Here is a 16,864-nt window from a genome sequence, read left to right on the forward strand (position 1 = left end):
TAGGGATTTTTGTGTGGCGAGCAAAGATGCAAAGGCTTCCCGTTCGTGTTGAATTAGACAAAAGAGGAATTGATTTGGACTCGGTAAGATGCCCGGTTTGTGATAATGCTATTGAGACGGTCGAGCATTCTATGCTTCAATGTTCTTTCGCTACAGACTTATGGTCCCGTGTGTTCAAATGGTGGAACGTACCACGACCGATATATAGAAGTCTGGATGAAATGTTCCAAGGGATTTATGATACTGCGACACCGGACAAGACTTCAAAATTGTGGCAATGTATAGAATGGGTTTGCGGTTATATCATTTGGCAAAATCGAAACATGAATGCGTTCCAAAAGAAAAAGGGTAATGGGCCAATGGCGCTAAACGAAGTTCAATTCAAATCTTTTGAATGGGTCTCAAAACGATCGAGGAACCTTTCCTTAGTTTGGAGTCAATGGCTCATAAATCATTCCGTTTTCGTTGACAAAGGCTAATTAGTTGATTTTAGGTTGTAGATGCTTTGCTTCTTATCTTCCTGTTATATTTTCAAGTTGTGCCTGTAATAGTTATATAGGTTGCCTCATGCATGCCCTCACATACTATGGCTTGTAATATCTTTTCCATCTAATATAAGTTGCTTTGCTTTTCAAAAAAAAAAAAAAAAATTCCTCGGTTACACGCATCTTTTTTCGGTAATCAAGTTCACACAAAAATTGAGCAATCGACTAAATATTGGGCGAACGAAGGGGTAAATTTATTTCCACCATAAAACGGATATTATCTAGTACCACCTGTATTAATAATTGAGAGGTTTTTTCGGAGAAAAAATGAAAAAGGATATGGTTAATTATGTCCGGTTTAATACTTACGGAGTATATTTTAAGGCATTCTTTTACAACATGATTAAGATTACGATGTAACAGAGAAACCCTGTACACATAAATAATTCGAGAAAACAAGACAACAAAAGATCATGTCGCAACAACGTTCATGATATGAAAATCCAATAACCAAGTCAAGAAACAAACAAACAAAACTTACAACAAATCAAAAGTCAAAAATCTTGTTGGCATGAGCGTCACTCGATACCAATTTAATCACGCCTTTACTTCAATTTAATTCAATTTACAATAATTAATATTAATTAATATGAATAGCCTCAATAATTTATGTTATCACCATCCATAAACAGCAACAAAGAATCATAAGGAGTAATACAGGCATCATCATTTCATTTATTTATTCAAAAAGAAAACTGTTCAACAAATGTAAGACCTAACCCAAGGAAGGCCCCAAAGAGACCCATACATTCGATCCGATCCAATGTTCGTCTCCAACAACAAAATTAAGTCTGCAAAAAGCTTGCATACTTGGCACCAAGGAAGAGCCTTTGAATACAGAGCAACGCGTTTTTAGTGACCTCAGCGTTCTCATGGTTCATCAGTTTCATGACCCTTCCTTCGCTTTGAGGTCGGTGACTATGACCCGACCCGCTGGATGGTACTGAATAAATTGGGACATATCAAAGCAAGCAACAGCTAATGCCCTTGGATCGTTTGATGTTTCCAATATCGTAAGCAGAACCCGTAAGGTCTACCAAATTTATTACCCATTGTCAGTAACTCATGTTCATCTATTTAAAAAAAAAAAAAAACTTGAAAAGAAAATGGATACTTGATATAAAAGTTAGTAAAAAAAAGAACCTGGAAATCATTTTCTTCAAAGTTGGTTATATTGTCTCGCCAAAAAATAGCATCTTTATGCATCGGAGACCAATCAAGATGACCAAGAAGGACTTCTTGCTTGTACTTATCAAAAGAACTCAGTTTCTTGATGTTATCTTTCAGCCCTTCTTCCAAATGATTTAAAGCTTCCAAAAGGTCCTACCAGAAAATTAAAAGAAAAACATTATGAAAATAATGGCCGATAAAAAAACATAAAGAAGTTGCTACAAGCCTTAATCTTTAAATACACGCAAAAAGTAGACCAAGAACATGATGTATGCGTTAAGAAAAGCCAAAAATTAGCTAGTACTTCTCACCAGTTCACCATGATATTGGACCATGTTAATGAAAAAACTATTTTCATGATAAAAATGAAGGTTTTAAGCAATAAAAACACTTTTGGGCGATTTTCGACCCATTCAACCCGTCCCTTCATTGAATGTTAGAGATATAACATAAATGGATTTAACCATATCATAACTAGATGGGTTGAAATCCATCTACTTTTAACAAGCTCATAAAGAATTTCAGTTATGTAATATAATTAATTTCTGTTGGAATAAGATCTGATGAGTCAAAATGTTTTGCAGGAAGTTAGAGTCTGGAAGTTAGAGTCTGGAGATGCAAGTTGTAGAATCTGTTTGTGTGAACGGTTTAATTACTTGGTAAAGAAGCTATGGGAATTCTGGAGATCTGGATAAATATTTAGAAGATCACGTTTTGATTTGATATTATCTCTAGAAGATAAACACTGATTTGTTTAGAATATTAATAAGTTTTAGTTTATCTTTTCCTATCTTTTAGTCAAGTAGTTTTGGAAACCAAATCTTGGAGATTTGGTTTAACCTTGTATAAATAGGGGTACGATGTTCATTGTATTTTGTATCTCTTAAGCACGATTACTTTGTCTTTCATATTATATATCATTCGTGTTCTCTCAATTTTGTTCATATAATTTGTATCTATTGTTTATTGAGAGTTTAGTGTTCATAATCAAGTTATTGTGAACTAATAACTGGTATCAGAGCGGGTTTGGTGTAAATCCAATTCGGTAATCTTAAAACGATCCATATATTGTTCAAAGATGTCCTCCAGTACCATCCCAACTCCAGTTATGGCTGGTAAAGGAGTGCCAATTTTCGATGGCACAGACTTTGCAACCTGGAAACTAAAAGTTCTATGGTTTCTTGGTTCGATTCATGAAGATGCCGAACAAGTCCTTACAGTAGGACCTATTATACCTGGTACAATGGTTGAAGCTGTTCCTGCTACAAGTACTGCTTCTGCTCAACCTGCTTATCTTCGTGAAAAACCAAGAGATAAGTGGACAGAAGCAGAAGCCATAAAGTTCAAGCTTGATAGCAAGATAAGAAGTATTATAGGTAATGGTGTTACTGTTCCAATTCTCAGGAAGATCAGTCATGCTAAAACTGCAAAAGCTATGTGGGATCTCTTGCTTAATGACTATGAAGGTGTCACAGTTGTTAAGACTCAGAAGAAAAAGAATCTGATAAGGTGTTATGAAAATTTTGCTGCTCAGCCTAAAGAATCATTGAGTGATCTTCATTCAAGATTCCAGGTTCTGATTAATGATCTTGAAAGTGTTGGTGTAGAGAAAACACAACAAGTGTTGTGTCAAAAGTTCATTGAACTGTTACCTTCAAACTTTGAATCTGTGATTACATCAATGGTAATCAGTGAAAAGATAGACACTTATGAACTAAGTGAGTTGTTTGGCATATTGTCAAACTTTGAAGAATCACAGTTGAAAAACAAGATCAATGCTAAGAGAGTTGTTAAAGATCCAGAAGCTGCATTGATAGCTACTACTAAGAAGAACAAGCAATTGTTCTCTAGTTACTCTAGTAGGGTTGATTCTGAATGTGATGAGACCTCTGATGATAGTGATTCTGATGTAGATGAGGAGATTCAGGATCTGGAAAGTCAAGTGGCTCTTTTGACTCAAAGGATTGAGCAGAAGAAGTTTGGTTTTAAGAAGGGTAAAGGCAAGAGTTCTTTTGATCCAAAGAAAGCTAAATGTTTCAAGTGTGGCAAGGTAGGTCATATAGCTGCTGATTGCTGGTCCAAGAGTGAAGGAGGTTCAAGTTTCAACAAACCTGTTGACAAAGCAAGAAAGTATAAACTCAAGTACAAGAAGATGAAAGGTGAAGCAGAAAAGTTGAAGAATAAAGAACAGGAGAAAGCATTGTACACAGAAGCATGGGAAGATGAAGATTCATCATCTGATGATGAAGAGGATAAGTGTCTGATGGCTATAATTGAAAAGGATAGTGAGTCTAGCAAGTTTGAGGAAGATTTGAAAGCTATTGAGAAGATGGATAAAGACTCTACTTGTAACAAAGGTTCTGCCTATAAGGTACAAAACTTTGTAAACTATCTTAATAATGAAAAAGTGAGAATGTTTCAGTATTTGTTGCTTGATTTCAATTGGTGCTTAGAAGATAGTGACAGGTTAAGAACACAGATCATTGAGCTTAAGAACACCATCAAAGATAAAGATGCTGAAATTAAAGTATTAAAAGAATGTGAGGTAGAACTTGACACATACAAAATGGCATATTCAGAAGAAACTAAACGGTTAAATACTGAATTAGGAAGATCAATTAAAAAGGCAAACCATTATGAAAATATTTGCAAATCTTGGTGTGTTTCTTCCAAAAAGAATTCTGATGCTATTGCTAAGCAAGTACCAAATGATGTCAAAGCTATACTTGGTGAAAACTACACATTAGATAATAATGTGGAAGTTGATCCTATTATATTTAAGCCTGACATTTTACCAAATACTTTTATAAAATTTGATGGTGAGAGAAAAATTTTAACTAATGCTTTTGTAAGATCAACTGAGTTTGTAAAATCATTAGAACCTGTTAAACCTTCAGAGACTATAATTTTAGACTGTAGAAATCCATTAGAGTCTGAACTATTGAAACCTTCAGACTCTAACAGTTTAGTCTCTAAAAGTGAAAGTGTATGTTCTGACCTAGAATCTGACACCCAAGAATCAAGTAGCATAAGTGATACTGAATCATCTTCTGATAGTGTCACTTGTCCAGATCCTAAATGGTCAACTAAAAGAAAGTCAAAGTCAAAACAGGCTAAGACTATTAAAAAACTGAAAAGGAGAATTTCAAAGCTTAGTGAAAGATTAAAGGGTCAAGAAAAATTCTCAAAATCATCTTGTTTTCCTGAAAATTTCAAAAAGGTATGGAAACCTAAAGTTTGTGAAAATAAAGGTGTTTTGAAAACAGTGATGGATAAGTTGATCTGGATTGGTAACAAAGCTTTTGTATGGAGAGTTAAATACACTCCATCTGAACCCACTGCAAAGTGGGTTCCCCCTAAGATTTAATCATTTTTCTTTTGCTTGTGTCTTGTGTAGCAGGGTAATAAGTGGTATTTAGACAGTGGTTGCTCAAGACACATGACTGGATGCAAAGAGCATCTTGTAGGGTTTGTAGAAGAAAAGGGTCCTTCTGTGAGATATGGTGATAATTCTGTTGCAAAAACTATTGGTTATGGTACTGTTATTGCTGGAAGTGTGTCATTCAAGAAAGTTGCTTTAGTTGAAGGGTTAAAGCATAATCTGCTAAGTGTGAGTCAAATTGCTGATGAAGATTGTGAGATCAGAATAAGAAAGAAAGCTGGAATTATTTATGATCCTAAAGGAAGACCAACTCTTGTTGCCTGGAGATTTCAAAATGTGTATATGCTGGATTTGGATTCTGTTGATTCTGAAATTGAAACATGCTTGTATTCTCAGTCTGTTCCAGAACTTAATTGGCTTTGGCATAAAAGGCTATCTCATCTGAATTTTAAAAATATTAATGAGCTTTCCAAAAAGAAGCTTGTTAGAGGTTTGCCTCAGCAACCTTTCAAGAAAGATAAACCTTGTTCTGCTTGCATTATGAGTAAACAAACCAAAACAAAGTTTCCCTCAAAATCCCTAGCTACTATTAGTGATCCACTTCATATGCTTCATATGGATCTTTTTGGTCCAATGAACACTAGTAGTCTAGGTGGGAAAAGATACACTTTGGTTGTTGTTGATGAGTATTCAAGGTTTACCTGGGTTATCTTTTTAGCTGCAAAGAGTGATGCTCCTGAAGAAATCATTAATTTAATCAAGAAAGAGCAGGTTCAAAAAGGTGTTCTTGTTAAACAATTGAGAAGTGACCATGGCACTGAGTTCAAGAATGTTACTTTAATTGAATTTTGTGAAGAATCTGGAATTGGTCAAAATTTCTCAGCTGTTAGAACTCCACAACAGAATGGAGTTGCTGAGAGAAGAAATAGAACACTTATTGAGGCAGCCAGAACCATGTTATGTCAATCAAATGTTGCACTCAGATTCTGGGCAGAAGCTGTCAATACAGCTTGTTATACTCAAAACAGGTCATTAATTGTGAAGAGACATGGCAAAACTCCCTATGAATTGTATCATAAAAAGGTGCCTACTATTCATTACTTTCATGTATTTGGATGTAAGTGCTATATTTTGAATCAAAGGGATCAGCTTGAAAAGATGAGGCCAAAATCTGATGAAGGTGTGTTTATTGGTTATTCTTCTGTGTCTAAAGCATATAGAGTGTATAATAAGAGGAGGATGAAGATTGAAGAATCCATTAATGTTTCCTTTGATGAAAGTCCCATTGAAATGGATCAATCCTCTAGTTCTGAGCATTCTGCACTTGGTGAATTGTCAAATTTAATTTCTGGTAACAGTACTCAGACTCTAGATTCAGAGTCTGAGACAGATGAATTTAATTTGTCTGGACTGAAACATTCTGCAGATAATGCTCTCACTGAAGAAGTTCAACAAGAAGATGAGCCAATTGTTATTCATGAAGATGATCAACCTTCCAATACTACTGTGAATCCTGTTGTTCCTATTAGAAAATCTTCTAGAAATATTGTTATTCCAAAGCATCTTGAAGATTATGTTGTAGATCCTACTGGTTTACCTAAAACTGGTTCTTCATCTCAGACACCTGTGTCTGATTTTGCAATTGCTAATTATTGTTTCTTCTCAAATTTTCTTTCACTCATTGAACCCAAAGAAGTAGATGAAGCATTGTCAGATAATGATTGGGTTGAAGCTATGACTGAAGAATTGACAGAGTTTGAAAGAAATGATGTGTGGGAATTGGTTCCAAAACCTGAAGGTAAAACTGCAATTGGCACTAAGTGGGTTTATAGAAACAAGGTTGATAAAGATGGTATTGTGGTTAGAAACAAAGCAAGGTTGGTGGCTCAAGGGTATAGACAAGAAGAAGGTATAGATTATGATGAGACATTTGCTCCTGTTGCTAGAATTGAAGCAATCAGATTGTTTCTAGCTTATGCCTCAGATAAAGACTTTGTGGTGTTTCAAATGGATGTGAAGAGTGCTTTTCTGAATGGTATTTTGCAAGAAGAGGTGTATGTGAAACAACCTCCTGGTTTCAAAAATAAGAAGTTTCCAAAGCATGTTTACAGGTTGAAGAAAGCTTTGTATGGTCTGAAACAAGCTCCCAGAGCCTGGTATGATACTCTGTCAACATTTCTTCTAGAAAAGAAATTTTCTAGAGGAGCTATTGACAAGACTCTATTCATCAAAAAGGAGAAAGGTGATGTGTTACTGGTTCAAATTTATGTTGATGACATTATTTTTGGGTCTACTAATCCAACTTTGAGAAAATGGTTTTCAGATATAATGTCAAAAGAATATAGGATGAGTAATTTGTGTACTCTAAACTATTTTCTTGGGCTTCAAATTAAGCAAAGTCAAGAGGGTATTTTTATTAACCAAAGTAATTATGTTTCTGATATGCTTACTAAATTTGGTTTTAAAAATTGTTCCACTTTAAGAACCCCAATGAGTATTTCTGAAAAGCTTGATAAAGATGAATCTGGAAAACCAACTTGTCAATCAACCTATAGAGGTATGATTGGATCTTTGTTATACTTAACTGCTAGTAGACCTGATATAATGTTTGCTACATGTATGTGTGCACGTTATCAGTCAGATCCTAAAGAGTCTCATTATAAGGCTGTGAAAAGAATTTTTAGATACCTGAAAGGTACTCCTAACCTGGGTCTTTGGTATGCTAAAGACTCAGGGTTTGATCTAATTGGTTATACAGATGCAGACTATGCAGGTTGTAAGTTAGATAGAAAAAGCACATCTGGTGGTTGTCAATTGTTAGGTGGCAAATTGGTGAGCTGGTCAAGTAAAAAGCAGAATTCAGTTGCTACTTCAACAGCAGAAGCTGAATATGTAGCTGCAGGGAGTTGTTGTGCTCAATTGCTTTGGATGCAACATCAGTTATTGGATTTTGGATTATCATTAACCAAAACTCCAATCATGTGTGATAATGAAAGTGCTATTGCTATTACTGAAAATCCAGTGTTTCATTCCAGGACCAAGCACATAGAGATCAGACATCATTTTATAAGAGATTGTGTTGAGAAAGGCAAAGTGGTTTTAAAACATATTGGCACAAAAGATCAACTGGCAGATATTTTTACAAAGGCACTTCCTGAAGAGAGGCATTTCTATCTTCTAGAAAAACTTGGTATGATAAATCCATCAACAGAAATGTTGACATGTGAAGACACTCTCTAATCTTGTTGTTGTAAAAAAAAAAAAAAAAAAAAAAAAAAAAAAAAAAAAAGAATCTGATTTTCACACTCTCTAATCTTGTTAAAAGTAACTTTTTGAAATCTTGTTAGATATAAATATCCCTCCATCTGTCACAATCGATTTCAATCTTTGAAACCCTAAATCCCCTTTTCGATCTTCAAGTTCAAAATTCCCTCAATTTTACTGCAATTCTCCTTCGATCGATTATAATGGCACGCACAAAGTACATTCCTTATGTTCTGGTACCCACTCCAAACATGATCCGAGCTGTAGAGATCAAAGCAAACAAAGATGTTATGGTTTCAGCAAACAATCGAGTTGCTTGTGATAGTATTCCAGAGAATTTTGCGAATGAAGGTTATGAAGAGGTGATCGAGTTCATGCATAATCATCCACTAAGGGATGCATTCTTCAAAACGACCATAATGTTTCCTGAGTTGTTAGCCGAATTTTGGTACACCTGTGTTGGTGATAGAGAAGCATGGACGCTTACAGGGACTTACAGAAACGGTAACAACACACTTGTCCTTACTGAAGATCATCTAAGGTTAGCTTTAAACTTTCCAATGAGAAACGATTATGTTAGAACGACTTCTAAATCAGCTGCTAGATTAAGCTTTAATATGGTAGGTCAACAAGTGACTGATTCAACTGTTAAAACAAGTATGTTTTCACCTCGATGGATGTTTGTTTTGTCAAATGTTGTAAGGAGTTTGAGTTTCAAAAGTGGTAGCTTGACTGAAATCAATGATTTTGAGGCTTACTTGTTTCATGCTATTGTTACTGGGAGGAATATCGATTTTGCAAGGTTGTATTTCAATGAGATGTTGTTGTTAGCTGAAAGAACACCCAGAGATCATAATGTTCCATTCATAAGGGTTTTAAGTTTGATGATAGAACAGGCTATTACTCCTAATTTGTATGATGGGTTGAGGGTGTTCAGGGTTTATGAGTTTACAGCTGTTCCTGAGTGTAGCACAAGGATGTTTCACAGTCACATCCACAACAATGAAATTGGACTCACTCCAGCTATGCTTCAGTGGATCAACAATGGTCAACTAGCTCAACCTGGTCAACCAGATCAACCTTTAGATCATGAGCAATCAGGGTCTGAAGGGGAATCACATGCAGGGTCTGATCAACCAGGGTCTGCAGGTGATCAAAACATTGATCAACCAATTATAGAATCTGATCATTCTGATTCTGCACCCCCAGTTACTCCACCACATAATGATCAACAAGCAGAGCAGGCAGAAGGCATGAATGAGGAACTCCAACTTGATTCAAACCCACCTTCTCCCACTGCTCAAGAGGTCCACTCTCCATTAAACAACCTTATGAGCTTACCAACTCATATTGAGAATATTCACATGTCTGAAAACCTAGTTGTTTCAGCACCCATAGATGCACATCAAACATCTATTAGGCAAGGTGCTGCAAGTGCAACTCCATCACCTCTGCTAGAGGTTGGTGAGGGGAGTACTTTAACCCAGCCTAAACCATCTAGGATAGTGAGCTTGGATAACCTCATTACAGTTACTGAATTAACCCCCTCAGATAACTTAAATCAAGTCCCAATCCTGGACTTATCAAACCAAACTCAAGACCAATCTATGGCTAAACCTACCTCAGACATCAGTCTGCCACTCCACTCTCCAAATGTCCAATTCTTACACATTCTTGCACAGGCTGCCAATGCTTCATTCAGATCACAGGATGAAGTACAAGTCTCAATAACTTCTTTGTCCAAGGATCACTCTACTTCACAACAGGTAAGTGTTGAGGACATACAACCTTTATTAATCCCAACTGGTTCTACATTGCAGGCTGAGGCACCAGTCACAGAGGTTGGCTTTTCTCAAGCTTTGACTTCTATGGCTCAGGAGTTTGATGACAAGCTTCAGGGTGTGCAGTCACAAATTAATAAACTTCATTCTAACTTTAATAATAATTTGGTTTCAAATAATGAGGTGTTGGAGGTTAGGAGGTTGGTTGGGATTGTACAGGGTTCTGGTGATATTGCAGGTTTTGGTGATCGATTGAGCAGTTTGGAGGCTAAGATGCAGGGTGTTGAAGAAATTAAAGAGTGTTTTGCTGGTTTTGCCTCAGATATCAAGTCTATTAAGGATGATCAAGCTGAAATTTGGAGATTCTTATCTGCTCTCTCTCAAGATGATGTCAAAAAGGGGGAGAAACGAAAGAGGCTAGCTGCAGGTGGTGATGGTGAGTCTTCCAAAAGGGCTCATATTGAGGGGGAGTTACAGGTTGAGGGGGAGAATAATGATAATGAAAGAACTGAAACTGAAGCTGAGGTTATCGAAACTGAAGTTGTTGATGCTGAAGTTGTTCCAATGGTTGAAGATGAGATTGTTGTTAGAGATGATGGTGATCAAGTTAGAGATGATGGTGATCACGCAGTTTCTCAAGAAAATGTTGAAAATGTTCAAGTTGTGGTTGCAAATGTAAGTCAAATGGGTACAGGTGATGGTGTTGACACAGGTGAGGATGTACAAATGAATGTTGAAGAGTGTGGTGCTAGTGTTGATCAATCTGGTGTTCAAACCGATGTTGGTGAAAGTGGTACTCAAATCATAGTTGGTGGTCAAGAAAGTGTTCTTGATATTGCTGCTGCTCAAGAGAGGCTGAGGTCTTTGATGAATAAAAGGTTTAGGTTTAAAAGGTATGAAGGAGATGTTGTCAGTGTTGAGATTGTGAAGATTGAAACTGAGGTGAATTTGTTATTAACCATGACCCATTTGTCTGATAGAAGAATAAAGGTGAAAGTGAGTCATATTTTGAGACTTGGTTTTTGTGAATGGAGAGGGTTGGCTATTTGTATTCAAAGATGTGAGGGAGATAAGGAAATTGTTGATGAAGTGTTTAAGAAAGTTTGTAATTTAGTTCATCTTGTGTTTGAAGAAGGTTTTATTAGCTCGAAGGACTATGAAGTTTTCTGTAGTATGTTCAATTTGGAGATGAAAGAGAGAAGATTTAGAGGACATGTTGGTAGATACTCTGTTCCAGAACATTTGCAGTTCATTGATGAATGTTATGTTGAATATCTAGATGCTCTAATGATTAAAACGACTAGAAACCAAAGGATGCTGATTAGAGTAGAGCAGTTTGAAGGTGCTGACATTAACTTGTTGCTTGGACTGTTGACTAGGTGTACGAATGAACAGAATCATCCTTTTCGGGTTAAATTGTTGAAACATTTGGAAGGTAAGTTGTTTATGTTGAAGAGCATTAAGTCAATGAAGAGCAAATGTAGGTTGATCGAAAAAGAGCTTGCAAAACTGAAGAAGTAGAAAGGGTAGTTTTTGACATCATCAGATAGGGGGAGATTGTTGGAATAAGATCTGATGAGTCAAAATGTTTTGCAGGAAGTTAGAGTCTGGAAGTTAGAGTCTGGAGATGCAAGTTGTAGAATCTGTTTGTGTGAACGGTTTAATTACTTGGTAAAGAAGCTATGGGAATTCTGGAGATCTGGATAAATATTTAGAAGATCACGTTTTGATTTGATATTATCTCTAGAAGATAAACACTGATTTGTTTAGAATATTAATAAGTTTTAGTTTATCTTTTCCTATCTTTTAGTCAAGTAGTTTTGGAAACCAAATCTTGGAGATTTGGTTTAACCTTGTATAAATAGGGGTACGATGTTCATTGTATTTTGTATCTCTTAAGCACGATTACTTTGTCTTTCATATTATATATCATTCGTGTTCTCTCAATTTTGTTCATATAATTTGTATCTATTGTTTATTGAGAGTTTAGTGTTCATAATCAAGTTATTGTGAACTAATAATTTCTGACCTCGTCACTCCATGCCTGTGCTTTCAAACTTTGAACAATTTGTGGAAGTCCAAGATCTACCATCTGAGCTCCAAAAGTTCCCTTTGAAAGCAAATTCTTAAAAGTCAACGTACACTATCAACCTCACAACCTACAAATCATCGATGATGAAAAAACCCCTTAAAGTTAGATCATCATGAAGTAGTATTTTACATTTTACATTACTATTAAATGAAGTAACTTGAAATTGCATTAACATTGTAGCAAATTAAATAAAAAGTGAAGAACGACTAACATTATTATTACAGATAAAATAAAGATGATATTAAAAGGTAAGGGAAGACCTTCTCTTTGGTTGAACCTTTGACAACCTCCAACAACCGAGGTATGGCTCTAGACGTAGCCAAGTACTCGATTGCAGGTTCATAGTAGGACAAGAGCCAAACACAAAGGTACGTTTCATAGAGAAGCTGTTTCACAATAACTTTAGTTAGTGATACCGTAGAACTTTTATCATGAAACACACAATAATGCGTAGGTCACATTATCAACTAATTGCTTCCATCATGTAATGTAACGCTCTGAAAATTTACTTTGTGGTGGTTATACAAGGAGAAGAATGCGTAGGTCTCATTATCAACTACGTAGTAATTGCTTTCATCATGTAATGTATGGATATTTTATCTTTAGGGGTTAAGACGGAATATAGTAATATATAAAGAAAAAATAGCTTATAAGAAACCAGGCCAAAAGTCCCAATTTCAAATATTAAGCATTGCAACAAAATCTTACACATCAAACTACAAGTTACATCATAAATCTGTTATAGATAAAATGATTCACAAAAACAACAAAATTAAAAAAAAATAAATAAAAAAAAAAATTACCAACATTGTAGGAGTAGTCACACGAAGGGAAAGTAACAATCTAGAAATCGCACAAAACAAAGTTATTTTCTTACAAAATCTTTAATCATGTAATGTATGGATATTTTATCTTTAGGGGTTAAGACGGAATATAGTAATATATAAAGAAAAAATAGCTTACAAGAAAGGTTCGTAAATGTCTTCGTCTGCAAGAGTCTTGCCATGGAACAACTTCTTGTCATAGCGTCTTAATAGCTGAAGGAATGTTCCGCTTATCAGCTTAGTTGTCATGTAGGCCTTCCATGGAATGTCCCTCCTCAAAAACTTAACACATAGCATAAGAAAATGAAATTAATGCATCTAGTATCAATATAAAAACACACACGAATTCTATTGCCGCCAAAATAGAACAACAGGAACCCTTATGTTTTCACTCAAATGATATGGAATCCTACCCAAAGTGATATCGTTCTAGCAATCTAACGCAACTAGTAACAGCCAAAATTGACTGGGCTGTTCAAGTGACTTTGGAAAGATGCCTCATAGGCCATAGCTAAGTCAAACACAATTTCCTAGCTCCAAAGTTGACTGGGCTGTTCAAGTGACATTGTTAAGGATGTGTCCTCTAATCGATCAGCAATACCTCTCGATTTTCTTCACTCGTGTTTATTTGAAGTTTTCCACTTCTACGAACCCTAGTTCATGAACTATACGCCTATTATAAGTGTGAATGATAAGTTACATTTGGTCTCTCGACCCATATACCCAATGCTTTTTTTTTTTTTTTTTATCTCTTTTATATGATCATAAACCATCCCAAGATGCTAGTGGCTAGTGCTCTTGGGTCCAGATATCCTCACAAGAGGTCTTAGGTTGAAACCTCAGTAGCAACATATCTTGAATGGCCAGGGTTCAGAAACGGTCATGAGATAACCTGATTAGCTCGCGTGCATCTGAGTAATAATAACCGTCCTCACCGATAGCCTGAACGGAAATTCTTATTCGTTTTACATGATCTTAACCCCTCCATCTGTAGGATTAATGTGCAAGGTACAACATATAACTATATGGCCAACTTCATTTGAGCCTTCGGGGTCACACACATATACACCGAGACGTCAAATAAAATATATATATGATGTATATATATTACTCAAGTAACAAAATAGTAAATCGAAATTAATTCATTCACTATTCATATGAATAGTAAATGAATCGAAATTAATTAATTTATCAATTCACTTCACATGAAAGTGACATGATAGAAATTATTAATTATAAGTTACATAACATACCCCTGAAGTATTTGAGAAATACGACTTTATGATATATATTCGTTCTAATTTGAATTCACGGATTTTTCATAAAGGTTCACGGGTGTTGATTAAAAATATCTTTATATATTGCACCAAATTAGTTCATATTGCATTCTTTCAGTGAACTAAAAACACATATTACATATTTTGATTTCATAATATTAACCAAAGGTTGATTAATATTACTTGGGTTTGGACTAGCATCCATTGACGGTCGTTTGAAGTGTAGTGTGGACTATCCAAAGAGACGGTCATACTTTTGATCGTAAGTTTCTCTCCGTCTCATCAATTCTTCAAGAAAGGTACATCATTAACTCCTCTTTTGTTTTATATTCATGACAATTATTATGATGTAACTGGATCATTGGCAAAGACTAATCGTATGCATGTTTCATCAAATAAGTGAAAATTTAATCTTGTTAAATTTTGTTCATAAAATAATAAAAAATTATTATTTTAACTATCCGCTACGTTAATCTGTTTTGGTAAAAGTACACACGATTTTCCATCACCATATACCTCACACAGTCGTGTGATTGTCTAATTGGGTACTGTTGTTGTTTTACATGAGCATAAATTTTTCAAAACTAATACTTCTACTATAAATGATTCCCATCACTACTGAGAATCAAAGATTTTTTCTACAAGCTCATAACCAGAAAGAAATCGGAATCATAGTCATGCGACACAAACTATTAATCATCCCATATTCTAAAATAATTAGAAAAAAAAAAAAAAAAAAGGCTCTAGTGAAACTTCCAAATTTTCCATTTAATTTAGTAATTTAACACAAATAAGCTTTTCAATACATACTATGACTGTACGAACTCATTTACATTCATAACTTTATTTCATACTGCCTCCGTAAAACGATAAATCAATCACACAAACACAAACTCACGATCTAACAAGTCCGTACCAGTTTCACATGCATTACATAAAACGATTTATTTCTCGATTAGATTCATAATTCAATTACAATCTGAAACAATCAATGATTAGTGTAAATCTTCCATGGATTTCGTTCAATTGAACATGATTATAAAAATATTATGTGTATAGACATAAACTTGATCGGAAGTGAGCTCGTCTTGATCCATCGGCATCGATGAGATTTGAAGTTTGGGTTCAAATCTAAAGTGAGTGGTAATTGGGGATTATTTGGGATTGGGATCTCTCTCGGTCTCGATCGTTATGTCCACGACCACAAGGTTCTTAAATACGTTGACTGTATCTATTTTGCAAATTCATTTTATACGGGGAACTGGTAATAGACCGGTCATTATTCCATTTCTTTTATCACTTATAAAAAAATAAGGGTTTGGAGGTGGGTGCGAGGTCTTGCGGGTTACGGTTAACTCTTGCCGTGGGTGTATTCGCGAGTCTTTTTTTTTTTTTCCGAGGGTGCTTTCGAGTTTGGACCTGACGACGATCTTCCTGTTGGAGATCTGGTTCTGGATCGGGGGAGGATTCGGATTTTTGCTTTTTGGGCTCTTCTTTTGACGGTACGAGGTGCTCTGCAGTTGCTGAGATTGCTTTGTTGTTGTTGTTGTTGTTATTGTTATGTTTTGTTCAGACGTTTTTTTTATGCTTATTAGTGCAATCATTTTAGGTTTCCTTTGTTCAGCCTGTTAGACTAGTTTTGTTTCTTAGCAAAGTACTATTTTCACCATATTGGTGGTATCGTTTGTTTTAGGACTCAGTGTTTAGTCATTTGTTTGTTGCTTATGTTTGGATTATAACTGTATCGGTTGTGTCGTGACCCGTCCTAATCCATAAGGACGAATACATTACATTTGGTTACATCGCGAGGTACTTGACCTCTATATGATACATTCTACAAACATTGCATTCGTTTTTAAAAGACAAACTTTCATCACATCGAAAGTTGACAGGCATGCATACCATTTCATAATATATCCAACTATAATTGACTTAATAATAATCTTGATGAACTCAACGACTCGAATGCAACGTCTTTTGAAATATGTCATGAATGACTCCAAGTAATATCTCTAAAATGAGCAAATGCACAGCGGAAAATTTCTTTCATACCTGAGAATAAACATGCTTTAAAGTGTCAACCAAAAGGTTGGTGAGTTCATTAATTTATCATAATCAATCATTTTCAATAATATAATAGACCACAAGATTTCAATTTTTCCATAAATATACATCTCATATCAGGCATTTCGCAAACTACATAGAGATAAAAATCATTCATATGGATTGAACACCTGGTAACCGACCTTAACAAGATGCATATAGAATATCCCCCAGTATACAACGCGCATCTAATATACTAATTAATACCTCGAAGTACTAAAGCATCCATACCCTGGATGGGGCTAGTTGGGCCCGATAGATCTACCTTTAGGATTCGCGTCAATTATGGGCCATTTCCCTAATTCTTAGGTTACCAGACTTGAAGGGGCGATATTCGGTATAGTAATCCAACCATACAATGTAGTTTCAAGTACTTGTGTCTATTTCGTAAAACAGTTATAAAAGCAGCGCATGTATTCTCAGTCC

At 35.4% G+C, this 16,864-nt stretch overlaps 1 pseudogene; it reads right to left on the reverse strand.

Moving 5' to 3' along the window:
- Positions 1-1,146: 1,146 nt before the first annotated feature.
- LOC139888876 (V-type proton ATPase subunit H-like) lies at positions 1,147-15,438 on the reverse strand (annotated as a pseudogene).
- Positions 15,439-16,864: the final 1,426 nt, after the last annotated feature.

This window comes from Rutidosis leptorrhynchoides, chromosome 1, assembly GCF_046630445.1.
Source record: "Rutidosis leptorrhynchoides isolate AG116_Rl617_1_P2 chromosome 1, CSIRO_AGI_Rlap_v1, whole genome shotgun sequence".
In the NCBI taxonomy this organism is placed as follows: domain Eukaryota; kingdom Viridiplantae; phylum Streptophyta; class Magnoliopsida; order Asterales; family Asteraceae; genus Rutidosis; species Rutidosis leptorrhynchoides.